This window comes from Oryctolagus cuniculus, chromosome 3, assembly GCF_964237555.1.
Source record: "Oryctolagus cuniculus chromosome 3, mOryCun1.1, whole genome shotgun sequence".
NCBI lineage: Eukaryota > Metazoa > Chordata > Mammalia > Lagomorpha > Leporidae > Oryctolagus > Oryctolagus cuniculus.
Genome location: NC_091434.1, coordinates 32,272,381 through 32,300,035, shown reverse-complemented (window position 1 = coordinate 32,300,035; position 27,655 = coordinate 32,272,381). Strand labels below are relative to the sequence as shown.

Below are 27,655 nucleotides of genomic sequence, written 5' to 3'. Positions count from 1 at the left end.
CAACGCTGCTGCCAGGGCCTCCGCCAGAACTGCAAGAGTTAAATTTCCCCTCTTCAGCTCACACCCTGCACCCAGGAAGCACAGGTGCTGGCCTGCCCGGTCACTGGAGAAGCCCCACTGTCTGGGGGAAGAAGGAAAGCAGACAGTTCCCACCTCTCTTTCATTCTCTACGTGCTAAGTTACTTCAGCCGGCAGAAGAGAACGGCTGTGAAACGAGCTTGGCAGCTAGTGGGAGAAACGTAACCCGAAAAAAAGAAAGAAAGGAAGAAAGAATCCTGTTAGTCACAGAGCTTTTCATCAGAGCCACGGAACAAGCCCTTGCTTTCCGTGGGAAAAATAAAATCACAGCTCTCTGCTCTATCAGCCCCTCAGACAAAGCACCTTCCTCACATGTAACTCTTCAGGGTTTCTGGGCTGGATGTCCTTGTCACTGGGTAAAAGCATAAATTATAAAGGGGGGGGCTAAGTACTCTTGAAAAAGTCAAAAAAGTAAATAAGCTTGCGACTCACTCCAGGAAAACAGGGGCTGGGAGGCTGTGCCTCTCTGTGGTCTGCTCACACCTGGTGAACAAACAGTCTCTGTCCCAGCTGGAATTTTCCCACAGTGGATGGCGAATTCAGAGGCCCAGCAGGATGCTAGGGCTGTCTTCCAGACCTTGGAAAACGGGGTGAGAAGGACAGGTTGGAAGGGATAGTTAATGATAAAGGGGAAAAAAATCACAAAAATTAAAAGTTATCACAGAAGGGCCCCAAAGCATATTACTCATGGTAAGGTGTTTAGGATTAAAAAGAAAAAAAAAAATACTCTGTAGAGAAGTGTTTAGCAAACACACACACAGAGGACATATAGTATTATAGGAACAAAAGACTATCCCCAATAAAAAGTGGGTATGGATTTGGTTGTTTTCGCATCAAGGAAGCCTAATTCAGGCCTCCTAAACTTGAGTCCCTGTGAGGTAGGGAACTGCACACTCAGTACTTCTCTTTCCATCCTGCCCATCCCCACTCCTCCCTCCTCTGCCTTTCAGCGCTCCCTCCCTGCAAAGGCACCCAGACACAACCCTCCCTGAGAAGAGTGTTCCTCTAAATTATTCATACTAAGGGCTACTGACTTCCTGTTGTTTCCCTCCCAAAAGTATTCACTATGTTACAAGCCAGTGAAAGTGAGCAATGCTTGAAGCACATGATGAATCACTCCTGGTAAAATTTCAGGCACTTGTAGCAACTTCATAGGGCAGGGCAAGAAGAGGAGTCTCTTCCCCACATCCTACATGACACCACACACATAAACAGATAATAAACTTGGCCCTTTCAAAGTGGCAAATTCACACTGCACAGGTGGTACAACTTGTTTTATTTTATATTTTAAAGATATAGGTTTTCATTTTGAAAGGCAGAGTTGCAGAGAGAAAAAGAGAGGGAGAGACAGAGGGAGAATCTTTCATCTGCTGGCCCACTCCCCAGATGGCCACAACAGCTGGGGCTATGTCAGGTCAAAGCCAGGAGCCTGGAGCTTTCTCTGGGTCTCGCTCCTGGGTGGCAGGAGCCCAACCCCTTGAGCCATCTTCTGCTGCTTTCCCAGGGGTATTAGCAGGGAGCTGGATCAGAAGCAGGGCAATCGGGTCTTGAACCAGTGCCTATATGGGATGCCAGGATCACAGGCAGCAGCTTAACCCACTATACCACAACACCACCCCAAATTTTGTTTTATTTAAACACAAAATACATACATATTCCTGGAGCACTGTGTGATTTTTCTTCCTATTGCTTTTATTAATAATTGCACATATTTATGGGCTGTACTGTAGTGTGTGATTGTGTGTATGCACTCATATACACTGATCAAATCAGGGTGATCAACATTTCCCCTTCGACATTACTTTATGATTGGAGGCTTGGAGCTTCCTTCTCTATTTATTCACACAATATTCAATAGGTTATCACAACCTGTAGTCTCTGCCCTCTTCAGCATAACACTGGCACTTATTCCTTTGATCTAACTCTGATTTGATACTCATTATCCCATCTTCCTCTGTCTCCCCTCCTCCATTCCTCCCAGCTGCTGTTAATCACCATTCTGTATCAGACTGAGCAGTATTTGCCTTTCTGATTTATTTCACTTAACATGATGTCCTGGGGCCGGTGCTGTGGCACAGCAGGTTAAAGACCTGGCCTGAAGTGCCGGCATCCCATATGGGCACTGGTTCTAGTCCCTGCTGCTCCTCTTCCAATCCAGCGCTCTGTTATGACCTGGGAAAGCAGTGGAGAATGGCCTAAGTCCTTGGACTCCTGCACCCGCGTGGGAGACCCAGAGGAAGCGCCTAGTTCCTGGCTTCAGATCAGCACAGCTCTGGCCGTTGCGGCCATCTGCGGAGTGAACCAGTGGATGGAGGACCTCTCTGTCTCTACCTCTCTCTCAGTAACTCTGTCTTTCAAATAAATAAAAATAAATCTAAAAAAAAAAAAACCAACTATGATGTCCTCCAGTTGCATCCATTGTGCTGCAAATGAGAGAAATTCATTTTTTAGGGATGAATAATAATATTCCATTGGTACATATACCATATTTTCTTTATCTGGTAGAACATTATTTTTTAAATGCGGTTGAAGTCATTAACTTTCAACCAAAATAGCCATGCATCTAAAGAGGACTAACGGAAAGATACCAATAAACTTACTCCCAGCTTGTGTTCTTATGCTCACCTTTGACTTTGAACTTTTACATCAATGAATGATGCCTATTTGATCTTGCCATACTTCTTTTTCTATCAGTTCAACCAAAAAAATTTGCAAGTGTTTTATCTAGAGCACATTCTAGTCCCAATAGTGATAAAAACCAATAAGTGGCAGGTCAATATCCATATGAGAACAATAAGGGATCTCTGTTATTTTGGCATTCTCATTCCTGATGGTAGTAGAATATTGCAGAGACAGCTACAATAATCCCTTCCAACTGCACGTTGTTTTCTGACGCACTTTTGCCACTCCTCTCATCAGCAGGTGAAGTTGGTGTCCTCCCTGACTGAATCTTGGCTGACTTCATGGCTACTTTGACCAACAGAATGCAGGAGAAGAGATGCAGAGCAATTGCTAGGGCTATGCTCTAAGAAGACTTACAAGTTCTGTTTTGCCTCTTGGAGCCGCAAGCCTCCATGGAAGGAAGTCAGGGCTGTACTGCTAGAGTCTCCTAGACACTGAGGTGCCCCTGCTGGCAGCCAGCCCCACACATATGAGGGAGGCCCTGCTGGGTCCTGCCCCAGACAAGGTCAGTGCCTGTGGAGCAGAGGCAAGCCTCCTCTACCGAGTCCGGCTCCAAGTGCAGCTCCACAGACTCATAAGCAAATGACTGCTTTGAGTTACTGTGTTTTGAGGTAATTTAGGGTAGAGCCTTAAGATGACCAAAACATTGACCTTATACAAAACTGACTACATTTGTACACCCAAATTGGACAGATGGAAGATGGAGTACTAGAAAAAAAATGAGATGCTTGATCTCAGGAAGCATAATCTCAATGCAAAAATGTAAATGATCAAAGTCCAAATAATGCTCTTAGACTTTTTTCTGTTGTTATAGCAGAATATATAAGATTTGGCATTTATAAAGGTCTACTTTAAAAAAAAAGATTTATTTATTTATTTGAAAGGCAGACTCACAGAAAGAGAGATCAAGAGAGAGAAGTCTTCCATCCACTAATTCACTCCACAAGGCCGCAACAGCAGGAGTTGGGCCAATCTAAACCCAAGGGGTCAGGAGCTTCTTCTGGGTCTCTCATGTGGGTGGCAGAGGACCAAGTACTTGGGCCATCTTCCACTGTTTTCCCAGCCATTAGCAGGGAGATGGATAGGAAGTGGAGCAGCAGGAACTCAACTGGTGCCCATATGGGAGTCAGTAGCTCTATGCCACAATGCTGGCCCCTAAAGGTTTACTTTTGCTTGCAGATTTGGAGGCACAGTGATGGTGAGGGCCTCAGACAACTTCAACCCATGGTGGAAGCAGAAGGGCAAGCAGTCATCTGCAAAAGAGACAAAAGGGATCTTGCTTTATAGCAACTTTCCCTTGTCGTAGCTAATCCAGTCCCAACAAAGCGAGAACTCAGCTCATGTGAGAAAGGAATTCATTCATTCAAAAGGCTCCACCACACAACCCAAACACCTCCTGATAGGCCCCACCTCCCAACACACCTTCAATGGTAATCCAATCTCAAATGAGTTTCAGAGGGGACAAAGCATATGAAACCAAAGCATGGTCCACATCAGAGGCTGCTCCTCCAGTAATCATTCCCCTACCTGGGTAACAGCATGTCTCGAAATGAAATCTGGACCAGTGTGATCAGCAACACATGGGAACTTGTTAGACATGGGAAACTGGTATTTTACTGTGTGAGCAACTCAGGAGATGGGGCTGAGCAATCTGGGTTTCTGTAAGTTATGCAGTTAATTCTAATGTGTGCTATATTTTGAGAATCACTATTCTTTTCTTTAACATTTGTTTATTTATTTGAAAGGCAGAGTGACAAAGTGAAAAATATATATAGAGAGAGATCTATATATTTATATATCTTCCGTCCACTGGTTCACTCCCCAAATGGCCTAAACAGCAAGGCCTAGGCCAGGCCAAAGCCAGGAGCAGGAACTGAATCCTGGTTTCTTACATGAGTAGCAGGGGCCCAACCACTTGGCCATCAGCTGCTGATTTCCCAGGCCCACCAGCAGGGAGCTAGACCAGATGCAGAGCAGCTGAGACTTGAATTGCCAGCATCACAGGGGGCTGCACCACAATGCTGGCTCCAAAAATCACTATTCTACAGCAAAATAATCTCTGCCGTCTACCTGGTTTACATAGTGACCTGGATAAAGACTAGGTAATGCAGGGACCAGCGCTGTGGCATAGCGGGTATAGCTGCCACCTGCAATGCCTGCATCCCACATGCGCACCGGTTAGAGTCCTGGCTGCTCCACTTCTGATTCAGGTCTCTGCTATGGCCTGGGAAAGTAGTAGAAGATGCCCCAAGTCCTTGGGGCCCTGGCTGCCTCACCTGCTACTATGCCAAAGTGCCTACCCCATCAAGGAAGGAGGTACCTTTCTCTGAAGGGAGGAGAGAACTTCCACTTTGACTATGGCCTTGTCTAAATAAGATCGGAGTTGGCGAACTCAAGAGGCTTTTTTTTTTTTTTTTTTTTGACAGGCAGAGTTAGACAGTGAGAGAGACAGAAAGAAAGGTCTTCCTTCCGTTGGCTCACCCCCAAAATGGCCGCTATAGCTGGCATGCTGTGCCAATCCGAAGTCAGGAGCCAGGCGCTTCCTCCTGGTCTCCCATGAGGGTGCAGGGCCCAAGGACTTGGGCCATCCTCCACTGCCTTCCTGGGCCACAGCAGAGAGCTGGACTGGAAGAGGAGCAACTGGGACAGAATCCGGAGCCCCAACCAGGAATAGAACCTGGGGCACCGGTGCCGCAGGTGGAGGATTAGCCTACTGAGCCGCAGCGCCAGCCTCAAGAGGCTTCTATAGCCTTGGCAGCTCATGACAAGAGCCTAGGGTGATTACTGACGTCATAAATAAGAGTGTCAATTTTTAAATCAACAGGAGTCACTGTGCACTTACTCCCCACGTAGGATCTCTGTCCTTAATGTGTTGTACTATGTGAATTAACGGTATAACTAGTACTTAAACAGTACTTTACACTTTGTGTTTCTGTGTGGGTGCAAACTGTTGAAATCTTTACTTAGTATATACTAAATTGATCTTCTGTATATAAAGATAATTGAAAATGAATCTTGATGTGAATGAAATGGGAGTTGGGAGGGTTGCGGGTGGGAGGGAAGTTATGGGGGGAAAAAGCCATTGTAACCCATGAGCTGTACTTTGGAAATTTATATTTATTAAATAAAAGTTTAAAAAAATGATAAAGAATCCAGCCTCAGATATGTTGTTATAACAACAAAAAAGAACTAATACAAAGATTTAATAGTTACTCTCACTTCCTTCACCTACTGAGAAATTCTTTAATAATAATTTTTAACACAAGAATACTTTATGCTCTTTACTTGTCACAAGTTGTCTTAGATTGTTTATTTCTTTATGTGTTTATTAACTCTTTTGCTGTCAGGAAGTCCCAAAAAAGCAGTTTTGCTTTGTTTATCATCAAGTCCCAGCATTCAAAACATTTCTACCTTCACAGTAACAGCTTGCTGTATATCTAATGAATTGAATGAACAGCTGGAAAGATAGATATAGGCAAATGAAATTTCGTCCAGTTTCTCAGCACTGATAACCGAATAAGCTACAAAATAAGTCTTTCTTTTAAACACCTGATGTTTGCAGCAGGCAAGTGGTGTAGCTATTGACTCGCCACTTGGGACTCCCGCATCCCATATTGGAGTGCTTGGTTCAAATCCTGGCGACTCCACCTCTGATCCAGCCTCCTGCTAATGTGAACTCTGGAAGGCAGCAGATGATGGCTCAGGTGCTTGGGCTCCTGCCATCTAAATAGAAGACCAGATGAAGTTCCTGGCTTGTGGCTCCTGTGTTGATCTGAAGAATGAGTTAGCAGATGGAATCTCTCTCTCTCCTCTCTCTCTCTTTCCCTCCGCCCCCTTTCCATCTCTGTCTCCCTCCACCCCACTTTTCAAATAAAATGAAAATAAATAATTAAAAACTAAATATGGACTGTTCAAGAAAACTTCCCCTGCCTCTCCACAGCCCACTTCTGTTTACATTTTAACCTGAATCCAAAGTGATAATAACAATATCCAACACTTAGTAACCTTAAAATGTGCCAAAGACAAATTCCAACATGGAGGCATCCTACAGTATACCTGATCAGTACTCCTCAAATTGTTAAGGTCATTAGAAATAGCAAAGTCTGGGGCTGGCGTCATGGCTCACTAGGTTAATCCTCTACCTGAGGTGCCAGCATCCCATAAGGGCGCCGGGTTCTAGTTCTGGTTGCTCCTCTTTCAGTCCAGCTCTCTGCCGTGGCTCAGGAGGGTAGTAGAGGATGGCCCAACTGCTTGGGCCCTGCACCCGCATGGGAGACCAGGAGGAAGCACCTGGCTCCTGGCTTGGGATCGGCGCAGCACCGGCCATCACGGCCATTGGTGCTTAGGAGACACAACAATTAAATGTAATAGGTGTTCTGAAACATGTTTTGGAACACAAAAGGATGTTAGGCAAAAACTAAGGAATTCCAAATAAACTACAAACTTCAGGCAAGAAGACTGATAACATATCATATTGGTTCATTAATTATCATAAATGTTTCATAGTAATGCATGATGTTAGTAATAAGGGAAACTGTTAGGTGGAGCAGGAAGGTAACACAGGAATTCTGCACTATTTGCTCACTTTTTTTCTAAATCTGAAACTGTCCTAAGAAATAGTCCATTAATAAAAGAAATGCATCAAAAGGCTATTACATATATTAACCCCTATTACATATATTAATTCTCACAAAGACAGATATGGGGATGATGATGGATACTCTTTTATAGACACAAAAAATGTACATTAAGTTCTGTTTCCCCAGGTCCTTAAGATTTACACTGTATGTTTCTTTTGGATCAAAATGTGTTTGTTTCAACCATTTAAATAATGTGTGTTGATAACTGTGTGGTGTGTGGTGAGGGGCTGAGCAAAGTCAAAGTCCCCTTGGCAGAGGGGCTTCACACCAGCCCACTGGAATGGAAAGGGCACAAGCAAACATTTTCAAGAATGTACAATTCTAAAATGTGTTATATTTACATGTTGACATCACATACACTCCTACAACAACCAGAAACAACTGAGCCTAATATCTAATTATCAAAAAAAGAGTCAATGATGAAGCCACCAGATTCACTTATTGTTAAGAACACACAGCATACATCATAAGGCACGAAGCTGATTCAGGGTTTGTGTCTCCCAGGAACCAGGATAGTGAGGGCTCTATCTCTGAGTATAATCCCTGGTCTATGCTAAAAGAACACCTCACGTGAGAAAAATCTCTATGTCACTGCATTGCTTCCTAGAGATATTCACTCCCTCAATGATTATTTTGGCTAGAAGAACTCAACATTTTCATTACTGGCTAACCTCTTTTTTAAAAAATATTTATTTATTTATTTATTTGAGAGGTAGTTACAGACAGTGAGAGGGAGAGACAGAGAGGAAGGTCTTCCTCCTGTTGATTCACTCTCCAATTGGCCGCAACGGCCGGAGCTGTGAAGATCTGAAGCCAGGAGCCAGAAGCTTCCTCCAGGTTCCCCCAGTGGGTTCAGGGACCCAAGCACTTGGGCCATCTTCTACTGATTTCCCAGGCCGCAGCAGAGAGCTGGATTGGAAGAGGAGCAGCAGGGACTAGAACCGGTGCCCATATGGGATGCTGGCACCACAGGTAGATGATAAACCTACTGCACCACGGCGCCAGCCCCACTGGCTAACCTCTTAACCAAAACAAAGATCTGGCACCTTCACTGGTCAAGTGACATTCCTAGCCAAAGTAGTTTGACCATTAAATGTTATCAGGGCTCATAATGCTAGCATGGTACCCACAGAGAGAAATAAGTTTCACTGAAGAAAACCTTAGGGTTTCACTTCCATACTCTGAACTGTAGTCAATAGGTAGTATCCAACCCCCACACAATGGGCTGAATATTTGTGAATCCCCTGAAATTCCTATGTTGAACGTCTAAACCCCACTGTGATTGTGTTAAAAGGTAAGGCCCATCGATAGGATTTGGGTCGTGAGGGTGGATCCCTCAAGGATGGGATCACTACCATCTTAACAGACCCTGGTGAGGTCTCCAGATGTTTCTCTGCCATGTGAAGATACAACAGGAAGATGGGAAGACAGCCATCTGCAGCCAGAAAGAGGGCATCGGCCCCAGAAGGTGAATCTGCAAGTGCCTTGATCTTAGGCTCCCCTTGTGTCTGTGATCTCTTCACTTCTCACTTCCTTCACTGCCTCACTCTGTTTATCCTGAAAGAGTCCACTGAAGCACTAACTTGTCACAATCTTTCTTAACCTGCTCTATGTGAACTATTTCTTTTTTTAAGACAATATTATCTCATTTAACTCTTTTTTAAGATTTATTTATTTATTTGAAAGGCAAAGCTACAGAGAGGCAGAGGCAGAGGCAGAGGCAGAGAGAGAGAGGTCTTCCATCTGCTTGTTCACTCCCCAGATGGCCGCAATGGCTGGAACTCTGCCGATCCGAAGCCAGGAGCCAGGATCTTCCTCTGGGTCTCCCACATGGGTGCAGGGGTACATGGATTTGGGCCATCTTCTACTGTTTTTCCATGCCACAGCAGAGAGCTGGATTGGAAGCGAAGCAGCTGGGACTTGAACCGGCGCCCACATGGGATGCCAGCACTGCAGGTGGCAGCTCCACCCACTACGCCACAACGACAGCCCCCTATATAGACTATTTCTAAGCACTGCATTGGTACCTTGTGGCTGACATTGGTCATATGATTTTTCACAGTTCAGTAGGATTCAAGAAGTATTGAATGGGGGGTGGCAGATTTACCCACTACACCACAGTGCCAGCGTCCCCTATGGGCTGTTCCACTTCCAGTCCAGCTCCCTGTTAATTTGTCTGGGAAAGCAGCAGAAAATGGCCCAAGTCCTTGGACCCCTGCACCCATGCGGGAGATCTGGAAGAAGCTCCTGGCTCCTTCCTTCAGCCTGGCACAGCCCCAACAATTGTGGACATCTGGGGAGTGAGCCAGCAGATGGAAGTTCTCTCTCTCTCTCTCTCTCTCTCTCTCTCTCTCTCTCTCCTTCTCTCTCTTTCTCTCTCCCCCTCCATCCCTTCCTCTCTCTCTGTGCAACTCTTTCAAGTAAATAAATAAATCTTTAAAAAAAATTTAAAAAGGAGTGTTGAACAGATGCTTATAAGGCACTATTCTTTTTTTTTTTTTTTTTTTTTTTTTTTTTTTTTTTTTTTACAGGCAGAGTGGACAGTGAGAGAGAGAGACAGAGAGAAAGGTCTTCCTTTGCCGTTGGTTCACCCTCCAATGGCCGCCGCAGCCGGCGCACCGCGCTGATCCGATGGCAGGAGCCAGGTGCTTTTCCAGGAGCCAGGTGCTTTTCCTGGTCTCCCATGGGGTGCAGGGCCCAAGCACCTGGGCCATCCTCCACTGCACTCCCTGGCCACAGCAGAGAGCTGGCCTGGAAGAGGGGCAACCGGGACAGAATCCGGCGCCCTAACCAGGACTAGAACCCGGTGTGCCGGCGCCGCAAGGCGGAGGATTAGCCTAGTGAGCCACGGCGCCGGCCTTATAAGGCACTATTCTTAAAGTTGTCTACCTTCCTGAGGGGACAGATAACAATAACCTATAACACTCAAGAAAATGTTGGCACATATACTGCTAAGTGCTATGGGAAAAGAAAATGTGGAGCGAGATAAGGGGACAGGGTGCCCAGGACACAGAGGAGGTTCAGGTTGTAGTACTAAATAGGGGGGCTGGGGGCCCTGTAGTAAGAACATGAGGTTTGAACTAAGTCTTGGAGGAGGGAGGAACTTTGGCTCCATAGAACCTGGAGGAGAAGCACTCTGGGCAAAGGGAAGAACAAGAGAAAAGACCCTCCAGCAGTATCATGCCTTGCCAGACTGATAAACGGCAAGCAGGTTTGAGTCAGGAGCAAAGTGTAGCAGAAGTGAATGAGAGAGGAGAGAGGTGAAGCTGGCAACACTGAATCTGTGGGACATGTGGACCATTACAACAAGCTCGGCTTTTACTCTGAGCTAAATGGAGAGCTGGGTGTTGACTGAAAGAGAGACATGATCGGGCCTAGTCTTTGTAAGCTTTGCTCTGGCCACTAGTGAGAATAGAATTGTGCTGGGGCCAAGAAAGAAGCAGAAAAACCTGCTAAGGGGAAATTATAGGTGAGAGATCCCTTGGGCCAGAATTAAAGTAGCAGTAGAGGAATGCAGAATCTAGATTTAGAAACTTAGTGGACTGGATGTAGTATGCAAGGGACAGAGAGGAGTCCAGGACAACTCCAAGGATTTTGTCCTGAGCAATGTCTACCATGGAGTTACCATGAAGTAAGTGGGAGAGATCATGCAAGAGACAGGTTAGCATCCAAAGGACAAGAATTCAGGAAAGACTGTGAATCTAGTTGTTGCCTGAAAATCTTTCATTGACATTTCTTGGTGCAATGGGGCAAGCACAAGGGGAATGGATGTTAGAGATTTGGAAGAAAATTTGGGATTCAACAGTGGGCACATTTTTAAAATGCTGCATTCCTAATTTCCAACACTCCTGGTATCACAGACAACACACTGTGAGAAAAATGCAGAAATCAATGTCTCTCAATCAAAAAGTAATTCCATGGGGCCAGTGCTGTGGCACAGTGGGCTAAATTTCCACCTACAGTGCTGGCATCCCACATGGGTGCTGCTTCTGATTCAGCTCCCTGCTAATGACCTGGGAAAAGCAGTGGAAGATGGCCCAAGTCCTTGGGCCCTGCACCAGCATCGGAGACCCAGAAGAAGCTCCTGGCTGCTGGCTTCGGATCAGCTCAGCTCCGGCTGTTGCAGTCATTTGGGGCATGAACCAGTGGATGAAAGACCTCTCTCTCTCTGCTTCTACTTCTCTCTCTCTGTAACTCTACCTCTCAAATAAATAAATTTTAAAAATCTAAAAAAAAAGTAATTAGAATTAGATTCTGTGAAAAAAAAAAGATAGGAATACCTTAAATGACTTGTTTACATTTGCCTTTTTTATATATGTTCTGAGAATGAAAAATAATTTCTAAAATCTGTCTAGACCTAAAAAATGTTCATACATGTAAAATAATTTTGGTTATGAGAAATCTTCATGACACAGTTTAATTGGAAATTAATTCTAAGTGATACCAAAAAATGACAATTTAATTAGATGCAATGAAATAGAATAATAATATGCAACACTAATAACTTACAATGTCGCCCAGAGACAGTGCTAAGCAATATACATGGATTTTTTCAGATCATCCTCACAACAATACGGTGACATAGGTACCATTATTCCCCACCACCACCACCACCACCCCTCTTTTAAAGTAACTCAAAACAGTAGAGAAAACTTACATCACCTCTATGTCCTGTACAGATGTAGTACTTTGCTCAATTTTTACATTGGGAAAAATTGTTAGTTTATTTAATAATTCCTTACACTTAAGGACTTAGCAAGGATCTTCCATGCCCGCTCTGTCTGTGCTCCAAGGATGGCTGCAATCTCTGCTCCACATGGATCTCTAGTCTCAGTTTCTCGCATCCCGGGTTTTGGGTGCTGAATTTGCTTCGTGCTGCACAGGTGAGCAGACAGACTTAGAAGGAGATACTGGAGCTAAAGGGATGAGTCATTACTCCTGGCCTTGAGGCACTTCCAGTCTAATGAGTTAGACAATACATAAATGAGTAATGTAACTCATAACATATGGCAGGTGTTCTGCCCCTGGGTGTGCAGCAAGCTCTGACAGAGAAGGAACAACTTAGGACAAGCCCTTAGGGAAAGCAAGAGAGGATTTAGGGGGGACGAAAACAATCCCTTTGGCCTCATCCTATATTACAGAGAACTCCACCAAGCATTCCTGGGCTGCAGCAAGCCACTTAGGGAATGGGCAGGTTATAAGGCTTTCCTATCTTCTATCACGCAGGACTCAAGAGCACACTCTATTTGTTTAATCTTGGACTAAAGATGATAGACTAGGTTATGTAAAAGTTCTGAAAATGATCAAGTTCTAGCCTCCTAGGAAAAGCACAAGAAATTCTGACACACAATTACAGAAGCAGGCTACTGTCTCAGCTCAAAATCACAGTTACAAAGACCACTGAGCATCTGCCACAGGGTAAATATTAGTAACATTTCTGGGGTAGAAGACAGTAACATATTAGACAGTAACAATGTCCTGGGGAGAGAGAGACACAAAAAGGACATGGCTTAGAAGTTCAAAGTCCTGCTAGGAAGACTCTGAAGTTTAATTAGGAAAGCACACTGTAGAGGCCGGCTCTGTGGTGTAGAGGGTAAAGCCACCGCCTACAGTGCCGGCATCCCATATGGGCACCAGTACACGTCCCCGGCTAGTCCACTTCCAATACAGCTCTCTGCTGTGACCTGAGAAAACATGGAAGGTGGCCCAAGTCCTTGAGTCCCTGCACCCACTTGGGAAGACCCAGAGGAAGCTCCTGGCTCCTGGCTTCGGATTGACACAGCCAACTGGGGAGTGAACCATCAGATGGAAGACTTCTCTCTCTTTACAAAAAAATAAAATAAAATAAAAACACTGTAAAGAGCCAAGGCTGAGAGCATACCAAATTCTAGCAAATTCAACTTCATTCACCATTTATAACCCTAATTCATAATTTGAGAATATATGTAGTAAGAGGCCTATTATCTTAAAAGGACCTCAGAATTTTAACTGTGGGTGCTCCAACCAATATGTTAAGGTAGAAAAAAAATTTTTTCTGATGTACAAATACAAAAGCCTAATACAAAATCTGCTTATGCAGGGCAGGCATAAACATGTGTGATTTCTTCTAAGTCTTATTGGCAAGAAGATAGCTCCTGGAAGAAGTAACACTGTAGTTAATGTAATGTGCACAAATACACACACTAAATCACTGTCATTTCTTATAGGCCCTTTAAAAAACGACATGTCAAATAGCAGAACGAAATAATTTAGCTAACAGAAGTACATACCTTGCTAAAGTGAGGCCACACAAGAAAAGGATACTAGTGATCTTGATATAGGATTTTTTAAGGGTTCCTATTTTGGTTTGCGGCCTATGAATGTATACAGAGGAAAAGATGTATTCTCAGATTTATTCTCACTACTGGAGATCTGTCAGCATAGTAGCTATTTAATAACAATGTAGATCATGCTTTAAAACTGCATGAGTAGATCTTACCTTGAAAAAGACCTTGATTTGCCAAAGTGATCTTGAGCAAATAGAACAAAGCAAGAGGCCTTATGCTACCTGACTTTAATATACACTACAAAGGTGCAGTAACTAAAACAGCACAGTACTGGCTTAAAAACAGATCCATAAACCAATGGAACAGGATAGAAACCTTAGGAATAAACCACACAGGACATCCAATTGATCATTAACAAAGGTGCTACTTTGCCAAACTCTTCTATGAGTTCCAGTAGTCTCTTAGTAGAGTTCTTTGGATCTCCTAAATAAAGAATCATATCATCTGCAAAGGGGGATAGTTTGACTTCTTCCTTCCCAATTTGTATCCCTTTAATTTCTTTTTCTTGCCTGATGGCTCTGGCTAAAACTTCCAGAACTATACTGAATAGCAGTGGTGAGAGTGAGCATCCCTGTCTGGTACCAGATCTCAGTGGAAATGCTTCCAACATTTCCCCATTCAAGAGTTTGCTAGCCGTGGGTTTTTCATAAATTGCTTTGATTGTATTGAAGAATGTTCCTTCCATACCCAGTTTGCTTAGAGTTTTCATCATGAAAGGGTGTTGAATTTTATCGAATGCTTTATAAAATCAATGCACAAAAATCAACAGGCAATGCCACGGCTGAGAAAGAACTGCTAAGATTAATCCCATTCACAGGCCGGCACCCCGGCTCACTAGGCTAATCCTCCACCTTGCAGCACCGGCACACTGGGTTCTAGTCCCAGTCGGGGCACTGGATTCTGTCCCAGTTGCCCCTCTTCCAGGCCAGCTCTCTGCTGTGGCCCGGGAGTGCAGTGGAGGATGGCCCAAGTACTTGGGCCCTGCACCCCATGGGAGACCAGGATAAGTACCTGGTTCCTGCCATCAGATCAGTGCGGTGCGCCATCTGCGGTGGCCATTGGAGGGTGAACCAACGGCAAAGGAAGACCTTTCTCTCTGTCTCTCTCTCTCACTGTCCACTCTGCCTGTCAAAAAAAAAAAAAAAAAAGATTAATCCCATTCACAATAGCCACAAAAACAATCAAATATCTTGGAATAAACTTAACCGAGGACATTAAAGATCTCTATGATGAGAATTACAAAATCTTAAAGAAATAGAAGAGCATACCAAAAAATGGAAAAATCTTCCATACTCATAGATTGGAAGAATCAATATCATCAAAATGTCCATTCTCCCAAAAGCAATTTATAGACTCAATGCGATACCAACCAAAATACTTTGTGTTTCGGTGTGGGTGCAAACTGATGAAATCTTTACTTAATATATACTGAATGGATCTTCTGTATATAAAGATAATTGAAAATGAATCTTGGCCGGCGCAGTGGCACACTAGGCTAATCCTCCACCTTGCAGCGCCGGCACACCGGGTTCTAGTCCCGGTTGGGGCGCCGGATTCTGTCCCGGTTGCCCCTCTTCCAGGCTAGCTCTCTGCCATGGCCAGGGAGTGCAGTGGAGGATGGCCCAAGTGCTTGGGCCCTGCACCCCATGGGAGACCAGGAGAAGCACCTGGCTCCTGCCTTTGGATCAGCGCAGTGTGCCAGCCGTGGCGCGCCAGCCGTGGCGGCCATTGGAGGGTGAACCAACGGCAAAAGGAAGACCTTTCTCTCTGTGTCTCTCACTGTCCACTCTGCCTGTCAAAAAAAAAAAAAAAAAAAAAAAAAGAATCTTGATGTGAATGGAATGGGAGAGGGAGCGGGAGATGGGAGGGGTATGAGTGGGAGGGAAATTGGGGGGGGAGCCATTGTAATCCATTAACTGTACTTTGAAAATTTATATTTACTAAATAAAAAATAAATTTAAAAAAAAGAAGTGGAGCAGCCAGGACTTGAACTGACATCCATATGGGATGCCAGTGCTGCAGGTGGTCTTAATTCACTATGCCATAGCATTGCCACCTCCTCCCCCCCATGACTATTAAAGAACGCAAAGCAAATGTCCATACTCAATGTCTTAGGGCTTAAAAACTGGTGCTTTATTGTGATAAAGTAAACTACAATTTATTATAGGCTAAATTCCAGAAGTGCCAGAGAACGTATTTCTTATTGAGAATTATGACATTTCTTTTGATATGTGAGTGAAAAGCGTGAAATGGTCAGCACTTCTGCCAAGCTTAATGCAGAAGTTCACATGCATCTTGATAAAACTCTTCTGTTCTCTGGGCTAGATGTGGTTCAGTTATGAATGTTGTCTTGGTAACGCTGGAAAACAGAACACAGCAGACTCATGCCCTAACAAGACTTGTTACCACCTAAAACCACATACAGGATATAGTGGTTCAAACCATGTTCTAAGTAGCATCCCCTCCCTGAATAGCAAAAGGCTATCACCTACCCACCAGTTACTCCCAAGTACCTGCAAGAGTCAGGACTGGGTTAGACTGCAGCAGGTCTCCCATGTGGGTAACAGGGACCCAACTACTGGAGCCATCACCAGCTGTCTTCCAGGGTGCACAATAGCAGGAAGCTGGAGTTAGCCATGGAGCTCCAGGCCCTCTGAAGTGGGATGTGGGCAAACCCAATGTGTCCTAAACCACTGCATCAGATGCCTGCCCTCTGTCACAAGTTCTTATTAGTCATTTCAGTGTCAGTCCAGCATGTGTTTTTCTGCTCGTTTTAAATTATTTTATGAAGTTATAATTAAAATAAGCAATATATACACTTAATGTAGATTATTTTATCAGTTTGGAAATAAGTACATACCCATGAAACTGTCATCACAGTTAAACCCACAAATGTGTCCATCACCTCCAAATTTTCTCTTGCCTTCTGTATTTGTGTGTGTGTGTGTGTATGATGAGAATACCCGCTATAAGATCCACTGTCTCAGCAAATGCTTAAATATACAATCTGGCATTGTTAACTTTAGGAACTGTGCTGTACAGTAGAACTTCAGCACTTCCTCATCCTGCATAAGTGGGACTTTGTAACTCTTTGGCAGTACATCCCTCTTTCCTCCTCTCCCAAGCACTTGACAACCAACATTGTACTCTCTTCTTCAGTGAGTTTGACTATTTTAGATTGTGCATATAAGTGGGAGTAATGTAATATTTGTCCTTATGTGTCTAGCATATTTTGCTTTGTATAATGTCTTACAGGTTCATCCATGTTCTTGGAAGTGGCAAGAGTCTTCCACTGTACATATTTATGGGATACTATGTGATGTTTTGTTACATGTATACATTGTGTAATGTTCAATCAAGGTAAATACATTATCTTTTCCAGCATTTAACATTCTTAACAGAGAAAACATCAAAAAATTCTATCTTCTAGATGTTTTTCATAGAGAAATATACAGTAAATTGACATCTATCTACACCCTACTGGACAGCAGAACCCCAGAATTTCTTACTCATAACTAGCATAGACTAGTACACATCAATCAACCTTTCTCCTTTCCTCCTTCCCACTTCCTTCCCAATCCTCTGATAACCATGTGTGCATGTGTGTATCTTCAATTCATTTTGAGCTGCTTTTTGTAAATGGTGAGAGCTATAGGAATCTAGTTTCATTCTTCTGCGTGTGGATATCCAGCTTTCCCAGAACCATTTATTTAAAAGACTGTCTCTTTTCTAGTGCATGTTCTTAGCACCTTTTTTTTTTAACTTTTATTTAATGAATATAAATTTCCAAAGTACAGCTTATGGATTACAATGGCTCCCCCCCCTATAACTTCCCTCCCACCCGCAACCCTCCCCTCTCCCACTGCCTCTCCCCTTCCATTCACATTAAAATTCATTATCAATTATCTTTATATACAGAAAATCAATTTAGCATATATTAAGTAAAGCTTTCAACAGTTTGCACCCACACAGAAACACAAAGTGTAAAATACTGTTTGAATACTAGTTATAGCATTAAATCACAATGTACAGCACATTAGGACAGAGATCCTATATGAGGAGTAAGTGCACAGTGACTCCTGTTGTTGACTTAACAAATTGACACTCTTGTTTTTGGTGTCAGTAATCACCCTAGGCTCTTGTCATGAGTTGCCAAGGCTATGGAGGCCTTTTGAGTTCGCCGACTCTGATCATATTTAGACAAGGTCATAGTCAAAGTGGAAGTTCTCTCCTCCCTTCAGGGAAAGGTACCTACCTCCCTACCTCCTTCTTTGATGACCTGTTCTTTCCACTGGGATCTCACTCGTGGAGATCTTTCATTTAGGGTGTTTTGTTTTGTTTTGTTTTTGCCAGAGTGTCTTGTTTTTCCATGCCTGAAATACTCTCATCGTCTTTTCAGCTGGATCTGAATGCCTTAAGGGCTGATTCTGAGGCCAGAGTGCTGTTTAGGACATCTGCCATTCTATGAGTCTGCTGTGTATCCCGCTTCCCATGTTGGATCGTTCTCTCCCTTTTTTATTCTATCAGTTAGTGTTTGCAGACTGGTCTTGTTTATGTGATCACTTTGACTATTAGTCCTATCATTATGATCAATTGTGAACTGAAATTGATCACTTGGACTAGTGAGATGGCATTGGTACATGCCACTTTGATGGGATTGAATTGAAATCCCCTGCACGTTTCCAACTCTACCATTTGGGGCAAGTCTGATTGAGCATGTCCCAAACTGTACATCTCCTCCTTCTCTTATTCCCACTCTTATATTTAACAAGGATCACTTTTCAGTGAAGTTTCAACACTTAAAAATAATTGTGTATTAATTACAGAGTTCAACCAATAGTATTAAGTAGGACAAAAAAATACTAAGAGGGATAACATATTAAGTTGTTCATCAACAGTCAGGACAAGAGCTGATCAAGTCACTGTTTCTCATAGTGTCCATTTCACTTCAACAGGTTTCCCCTTTGGTGCTCAGTTAGTTGTCACCGATCAGGGAAAACATGATATTTGTCCCTTTGGGACTGGCTTAATTCACTAAGCATAATGTTTGCCAGATTCCTCCATCTTGGTGCAAATGACCGGATTTCATTGTTTTTGACTGCTGTATAGTATTCTATAGAGTACATGTCCCAAAATTTCTTTATCCAGTCTACTGTTGATGGGCATTTGTGTTGGTTCCAGGTCTTAGCTATTGTGAATTGAGCTGCAATAAACATTAAGGTGCAGACAGGTTTTTTGTTTGCCAATTTAATTTCCTTTGGGTAAATTCCAAGGAGTGGTATGGCTGGGTTGAATGGTAGGGTTACATTCAGGTTTCTGAGGAATCTCCAGACTGACTTCCATAGTGGCGTAACCACTTCTGATCCATCTCCCTGCTGATGGCCTGGGGAATCAGTGGAAGATGGCCCAAGTGCTTGGGCTCCTGAACTCATGTGGGAGACCTGGAAGAAGCTCCTTGTTCCTGCCTTTGTATTGACCCAGCTCCAGCCATTGAGATAACTGAGGGTGAAGCAGTGGATGGAAGACCTCTCTGCATCTCAAATAAATAAATAAATCTTTAAAAAGAAAAAATAGTCATCAGGTAGCACAGACCTAAAGCCTGAAGGGAAAGGCACAATGACCTAATGAGCCAGTTAAAAAGGCAGGAGTATCGTTTGAGTTATTACTACCAATATTTGCGATATTTGACTGTTGAAATAAGTATTAGAGTAGTAAAAAAAAAAAAGAGAGAGAGAGAGAGAGAGAATGTGAACATGAATGCAAAAAGTAAGCTTGTTATCCTTGTAAAGTTAAATGCCTCCTCCTTCTCAGGGTTACTAATGCTGTTTTCTCACAGCTTTTTGGAAAATGTTACTGTTTTCTTTGGGTTCTTTCCAGGTGCTTTATTGAGGGGGTAAGAGGGAGGAAGAGAAAGCTGTAAACAACCTAATTATGGAAGGATGGGGAGCACTAACCTCAATATGCTTAGGTTTCTTCTACAGGATTTCTTGTGAATGTAACTGTGGATGAGGAAGGATGTCAGGAAACCATAACACTGCTCATATGCTGATAGTTCTAGCACAATAATTCTCACATGTTTTTATCAAATAGTTTTGTCTTTTTAAAATTTTTTCTTTTAAGATTTTATTTATTTATTTGAGAGGTAGAGCTACAGACACAGAGAGAGGTCTTCCATCTGCTAGTTCACTCTCCAAATAGCTACAAGCTGGGCTAATCTGAAGCCAGGAACCAGGAGCTTCTTCCGGGTCTCCCATGCAGGAGCAGGGGCTCAAGCCCTTGGGCCATTCTCTGCTGCTTTCCCAGGCCATAGCAGAGAGCTGAATCAGAAGAGGAGCAGCTGGGACATGAACTGGTGCCCATAGGGGATGCAGGCACCACAGGTGGAGGGTTAGCCCACTATGCCACTGCATTGGCCCCAATAGCTTTGTCTTTATATGCTTACTCAGTGTTCCTAAAACAATTGTAATGAAAGATCAATTTAAAAAAATTTTTAATCTACTGCAGACCAATGCTTTATAAAATACACGTAAATATGAATAACCAAAAAATTTTACAAAGCAAAAATAAAATAAAATATAACCCTAGAAATTCATATTATTTTAAGACATAAAATATCAAATTACTATTAAAGTTTATAAATTCTTACTCCCAATTTCTGTACTTACCTCACTGCAGACCAGTAACAAATTTCCTAACTACAACTCCAGAATCATGGCCGGGCCCAGCACTATGGCTTAGCGGTTTAAGCCCCTGCCAACAGTGCCAGAATCCCCTATGGATGCCAGTTGGAGTCCTGGCTGTTCCACTTCCAATCCAGCTCCCTGCTAATGTGCCTGGAAAAGTAGCAGAGGATGGTTCAAGTCCTTGGGCCCCTATACCCACATGGGAGACCGGAAAAAGCTCCTGGATCCTGATTTTGACCAGGCCCAGCCCCAACCATTGCAGCCATATGGGGAGTGAAGATCTCTCTCTCCTCTTTAACTCTGCCTTTCAAATAAATAAAAAATAAAAATTTTAAAAAGTCATGTAATGAGGACTTCTAAAAAATTTTTAAATTATGGCCCATTTCACATACATATAATACATACAAACATAGAACACATGCACATTGCAGAAACACACACAGAGAAACCCATCAGGCAAAGAAAAGCTAAGTTTCTATAAATTTAAAAAACGTCTTATATTTGTACTAAATTCTAGTTTTTTTCAAACCTCACTTCATACCAAAAAAGCTGATGAAAATACAACAGCTTCCCACCCTACCTGTCCCTGTCTTCTAGTGCCTCTCCAGAGACGCAGACATCGCACAAACCTGTCCATTCCCCACCCCCACCCCCTGCAACATGACCTTCCTCCTGGAGCTCTCAATCTCAATTTGTTCCTGAACCCACTGCACACATGGTGTTGTAGGTATTCATTTGCACCCTCCTATGCAAGGGTTTCCTTTGAGATAGATTGTATTATTGTCCAAAATATTTACTGTTCTTTCACTGGAGTGGACTCACCAAACTGTAGATATCAGAGTTGACCATGACTTGTGTTGTCCCGCCCTGTAGAAGGATTTTACATCTCTGCCTTCTGGAACTCAGAAGAGATCATGTGATTTGATTTGGCTAGTTATGTGTCAGTTCCAGGCAGAAAGTCAACAGACAGATACTGTGGGGAGTAATCCGGACTAGACTGAGTTACTGGAATTAAGACTTATTCTATGCATCTGCTCTCCCACAATATGGCGCTGGGAGAGAAGTAAACAGCTTCCGCACAGCTGCCTCCAGTTCAACCAATAAACTGTAGGACTTGCTCCTGATTGGAGGAGAGCAGCGTACTCGGCGTGTGGGCAGCCGAGTTGGGATTGGCGGAGGAGGACTATAAAGGAGGAGAGAGACGGCATGCACCAGGAACATCTATGGGGAACATCTAAGGGGAACATCTAGCTGAAGGAACACCTGTGCAGCCCCCGAGAAGAGCCGGCCGGCGGTGTGCCGCTCCCCTGCGGAAGTGGGGAATGTGGCCAGGGGGAACTGCCCTTCCACGGAGGTGGAAGGGATAGTAGCCAACCCGGGAAGAACCAGCAGCAAACCCGGGGAGGGCCGAGCAGACGAAAGAACAGCGCAGGGTCCTGTGTCGTTCCTCCACGAAGAGGGGGAGCGACAAGATACACCATCTTTCTCCCTTTTCTCTCTGCCACAAGATAAGCAATGTCCCAGACAGAGAAGGTGACAAGGAGTAGAACTACAGCGTACCCATGGTGGACATGTTGGGTAAGAAATAAACCTTTACTGCAAATCATGGAGAGTTTGGCGTGGTTAGTTACTGATTCACAGCCTAAGCTGATGGATATACCCTGTTTCCTGTATCTTGTTTCTTTCCTTCATCTAGGTAATGCATATCTCCTGGTAGTTTCCTAAGAAAGTGTTCATGATAGGCAAAGGCCTAATTGTCTAAAAATAACAGAATACTGAATCTGAAATTATGTACCCTTAGAATTAGAAAGCATTCATATATTGCCTTCCAGCTCTCAGTGATGCTGCTGGCAAGCCCAGAGCCATTCTCATTCCAGTCCTTTGTACGTGATCCTTAATCTCCCTACAGGATGACTGGTCCTTTTGTTTAACTGGCACTTCATGGTCATGTGCCTTGAGATGGGTCTTTTTCAAGAGATGTGAACACCTTGAGCCAGCATTGTAGCATAATGCGTAAAGCCGCCACCTGCAATGCCAGCACCCCATATGTACTGGTATGAGACCAGGCTGCTCCACTTCTGATCCAGCTCCCTGCTAATGTGCCTGGGAAAGCAGCGGAGGATGGCCCAAATGCTTGGGCCCTTGTACCCACAAGGAAAACCCAGAGGAAACTCCTCACTTCTGGCTTCGATCAGGCCCAGCCCTTGCTGTTGTGGCCATTTGGAGAGTGACAGGAGATAGAAAATTTGTCTCTTTGTAACTCTTTCAAATAAATAAATTAAAAAAAATTTAGCTGTATTAAAATTCTACATCATAGTTTGAAGAGTCAACAGATTTCTCAGAGTATTTACCATCAAAAGTGATAAGAATCATGAATTCTTTGAGCTGATTCTTTGGTATCAACTGTCACATCTCCAAATAGCATGCTTTAATTGTGGCAACTTGGTATTTCTGCTTTAGGCATTGTTCACTGGCCTTTCATTATGGAAATGAGGGTTTACGCTCTTCCTCCTCTGCATGCCCACCACATACACACACCTCTCACTGTCATTATTTCAGTTACATTAATAATCAGTATTTACACAGTTAGAATCTTACATTTTAATCAGATTCCAGCCATAGAATAAAGTAGGATTACTTCCTCCTAACATTTTGTCTTCCCTGGATAGAATAGCTGTGATATCTTATCCATCTACTTAGTTTTCTAAGCACAAACCACTAATGCAAAACTCTCCACCACTTATTCAAATCTCATCTCAATAGATTCATACACATCAGAGTTTCTGTTTGGCTGGTTAATTGGTTGGACAGTCTGTTGGTTTCTTTCATGCTGAACGATTTCCTTAAATGTATGCAAATCTCTGATGTCCAGTCATATTTAAGAATAAAGCAGTATCATGATAGAAGGCAGCTCTGTGTACATGAGCAGGACTTGACAAGAAGGTTCCTCTGAGGGTATCTGCAGCGAGCAGAAGCCTGCATCAGAGTGCCCCCACAGGGAGGGCCTTCCTCTGCATTTCTCAAGTTAGGAGGAGAGAAGATATTTTTAGTTAGTAGCTCATGGGCTAGACTTACGAACATTAAGTATTGAGCTAAATGTCCTACAGGCCCTTTCTGTTTCTCTTTTCCTGGGCTCTGCAAATGGAACTGAGAAGGTGTGGCCCCTAGTTCCTTCTGCAGCCAGTGAGGCTGCAGCTTCCTCTACTCTGCCAAGTCGGTTACCTTTCCTCTTTCTGCTTTCCATCTTCCAACAAGGTGCTGAATTCCCTCAGCTGCTACTGTCTCCTTTACTATTCTGTCTGTGGAGAATTACACTGGTTTCTTTTCTTTTTTTTAAGTTTAGTTATATGTGTATTTATTTATTTTAGGATTTTATTTATTTGAGAGGTAGAGTTATAGACAGTGAGAGGGAGAGACAGAGAGAAAAGTCTTCCATCCCCTGGTTCACTTCCCAAATGGCCGCAATGACAGGAGCTGGGGCGATCTGCAACCAAGAGCTACTTCTGGGCCTCCCACAGTAGTGCAGGGGCCCAAGGACTTGGCCCATCTTCTACTGCTTTCCCAGGCCATAGCAGAGAGCTGGATTGGAAGAGGAGCAGCCAAAACTAGAACTGGAGTCCATATGGGATGCCAGCAACCCAGGCAGAGGATTAACCTACTGCACCACAGCACCAGCCCCGTACTGGTTTCTCATTGTCACTGTAACAATTACCACAAACCTAAAGGCTTTAAACAACATAACTGATTATCTTGTACTTCTGAGGGCCAGAATCCAAAAGCCATCCCAGTGGGCAAAAATCAACATGTTGGCAGTGCTGCATTTCTTCTGGAAACTTCAGGAGAGAATCTATTGCTTTGCCTTTTATTCCTCCAAGAGGCTGTTGACATTCCTTGGTTCATGGCTGCATCTGCCATCTTCAAAGCCATAGCTAAACAAATTCCAATTTCTCTCTCCCTCTGTCTCCCTTGTTTCCCCTTTCCTTAGCAATTTGTGACTGTATTGGACCTACCCAAATAATCCAGGATAATCTCCCCATCTGAAACTCTGTAACTTAATTATATTTGCCAAGTCTCTTTTGCCAATGAACATATTCATGGGTTCTAAGAATCACAATATGGACATCTTTCTCGGGGTATTGTTCTGCCTAATGTAAGTGTTTATATAAGGGCCAGGAAAGTGCAGACCAAAAAGCATAAAGTGAATGACCTTATTCATCAGGAGCCCAAATAGTATATGTCCTGGTTTTCTAATCTCTGAGAATCTTCTCAGATGTTTCTGATATAGATATGATATTAGCATAGAAATAATAGAGATAACCAAATGTCACTAATGCCCTCAATCCATACACTAGATTAGGACAGGCCCCAGGAATGTTATCATCGTTTGCAAAAGAAGCTGTCAGAATAAAAACAGGAAGGGAATAACTAAACAAGGAAAATGGGGGGGGGGGGGCAAAAGTTTTTGAAGGAGGTATGTATGATAAGATTCTAAAATATATATTTGTTACTTAGTGATATGAGCCCTATTAGTAGACAAAGATCAGAGATGGGAACAGGAAGAACATCGTGCATTTTTTTAAAAAGAAAGCTAAAGTTAAAATTCCAGGTTCTAAATTCATATCTCAATTCTTAAAATTACAGTGTAATCACATACAGGTCAATTAGGTATCATGAATATATGAGGGAACTGAAACCCAGAGAAGTTATCTCAATTTAAATTAGCAATATACGTGAAAGACCTTAGCAAGACACCTATCACATGGCAGTTGGATGGTGTTGACACTGCTGCAGAAAGAGGTACTAACTGCTAAGTACCATTATGGCATTGGCAATGATACCTTAACATGAAAACTCAACAGCTGGAAGGCAGGCAAAAAGAAAAAGAAATATTTTCCATTTCTGTAAAAAGATGGAATAGTGGGGCCAGTGTTGGGGTGTACCAGGTTAAACTGTCACATGTAATATCACCATCCCATATAGGTGCTGGTTCGAGTCTCAGCTGCTCCACTTCCAATCCAGCTCCCTGCTAATGTGCCTAGGAAAGCAGAGGAAGATGGCCCAAGCACTTAGACCCCTGCATCCATGTGGTTCTCCATGTAAGAACACTTTTTGCATGAGTGTTCTGGCCTTCCATGCCTGAAATGCTCTTGTGGGCCTTTCAGCCAGACCAGAATGCCTTAAGGGCTGATTCTGAGGTCAGACTGCTATTTAAAGTGATTGTCATTCTAAGAGTCTGCTGTGTGGATTGCTTCTCATTTTAGAGCATTCACCCCTTTTTAATTCTATCTATTATTATTACCAGACACTTAATCTTATCCACATGATCATTTTAACACTTAAATTGGTATTTTTACCACCCAGCTTAAAAAAAATGGACTATCTTAGCCACAGAAAATTCACCTTAATATATGATTTTTTAATAGATTCCTTTAAAGATTTACTTATTGATTTGAGAGGCAGAGAGAGAGAGAGGTTTTCCATCCCCTGGTTCACTCCCCAAATAGGCCCAGCAGCTGAAGCTGTGCCAGTCCTCAGCCAGGAGCCTGGAGTTTCTTCCAGGTCTCCCATGTGGGTGCAGGGCCCAAGGACTTGGGCCATCCTCTGCTGCTTTCCCAGATGCATTAGTAGAGAGCTGGATCAGAAGTGGAGCAGCCAGGACTTGAACCGGCGCCCATATGGAATGCCAGCACTGAGGGCGGAGGTTTTATCCACTACACCACAGCACAGGTCCCAATGTATGGTTTTGATCACAGATATTTTACAAAAATACCACTTTCATTCATCAAAAAAAAAAAATCTATTCAACCTCTTCAATGTGCCAAACACCATGTTAAGCATTAAGAATACAGCAATGGGACTGTCACTGTGGCATAGCAAGTTAAGCTGCAGCCTGCAGTGCCAGCATCCCTTATGGGTGTCAGTTTGAGTACTGCCTGTTCCACTTTCAATCTAGCTCCCTGCTAATGTGCCTGGGAAACAGCAGAAAATGGCCCAAGTGCTTGAGCCCATGCACCTACATTGGAAACCTGGAAGAAGCTCCTGGCTCCTGCCTTCCATCTGGCACAACCATGGCCATTGTGGCCACTTGGGAATTGAACCAGCAGATGGAAGATTTCCCTCTCTCCCTGCCTCTGCCTCCCCCTCTCTGTAACTCTGCCTTTCAAATAAATAATTTTTTTAAAAAAAATTAAAGAATACAGCAATGAATTAAGACAGACACAATCCCTGATCACACAGAGGTTAGAGTTAGTAGAGAAGCAGACAAATAATGAAAAGTGTGACAGGTGCTTTGATGGAAATAGAAACAGAGTTTAGGCACCTAGTTCAGACCAGGGTGTTGATTTGGGAGGAGAGGGCAGAGGGAGTTAGGGAGGGGTCTGAGTTAATGATACACCCTCTAGAGAACAGCTAAAAAGCATGAGCTTGTGAAGCAAAGATGAAGGGGAGGTGTTTGGCAACACATTTCAAGGAGGCCACTTCTTTGCCTCGGAAAACTGACAAGGCATCTTGGAAGCCAGAGAGCCTGATTCTTGTGTCACACATGAAAATAGCAACAGGGCTGACACCAGGAGAATGTTCTTGGGTTACTATGGTGCTTCAGAATGACAGAATTATATTGGTGGAGTCATAATTGCTTTCTTTTTCAAGCAAAGCCCCTTCCCCCTTTCATTCTGCAAGCAGGCAATGGAACACAGAATGCTAAGAATGCAGGCTCCAGGGTCAGACTCCCTGGGTTCACATTCTGTGTCTGCCACTTGCTAGCTCTAAGACCTCAGACATATTTCCTCTCTGGCTTCAGGTTAATCATCTGTAGAATGTTCCTAATATTAATATTCCACTCACTTGGTTGTTAGGAGGATTAAATTAGTTAATACATCAGAAAGTACTTAGCATAAGGTAAGCACTCAATAAATACTTGCTGGCATTACTGGTTTTCATTGTCAACAAATGATCTTTCTTGCACTTTCTAAGAGTTAGGTCATTTGACTTTGCTTCCACGATGACATGGGGCAGGTGAAGAAGGCAGCAGCACTAGTACCTTATCATTTGGTCCTCAAGTAATAAATAAAACACACAAGAATCTTGCTGATCAGTTCTTCCTCAGTTCTGACGTTGGGACCTGGGAAGTCCACAAAGCTTCAGAGGTCTTCGTCTCTTTCAGATTAAATGGAGCTGAGACAGAAATGGCAGGTGGAGGTGGGTGTAGGGCTAATAGCTTTCATCAAGGTAGTAAAAAGAAGGGCCT

At 43.3% G+C, this 27,655-nt stretch overlaps 1 long non-coding RNA gene across 2 annotated transcripts in view; it reads right to left on the bottom strand.

Moving 5' to 3' along the window:
* Nucleotides 1–27,655, bottom strand: part of LOC127491851 (uncharacterized) — a 39,880-nt gene that overhangs the window by 4,753 nt on the left and 7,472 nt on the right. The window contains exons 2-3 of one of the 2 annotated variants that reach the window (XR_011387144.1): nt 3,655–4,013; nt 511–655 (exon numbers count right to left, since the gene is read on the bottom strand). This is a non-coding gene — a long non-coding RNA (uncharacterized lncRNA). The remainder of the gene's footprint in view (nt 1–510; nt 656–3,654; nt 4,014–27,655) is intronic. The other variant, XR_011387143.1, reaches the window with a different exon arrangement.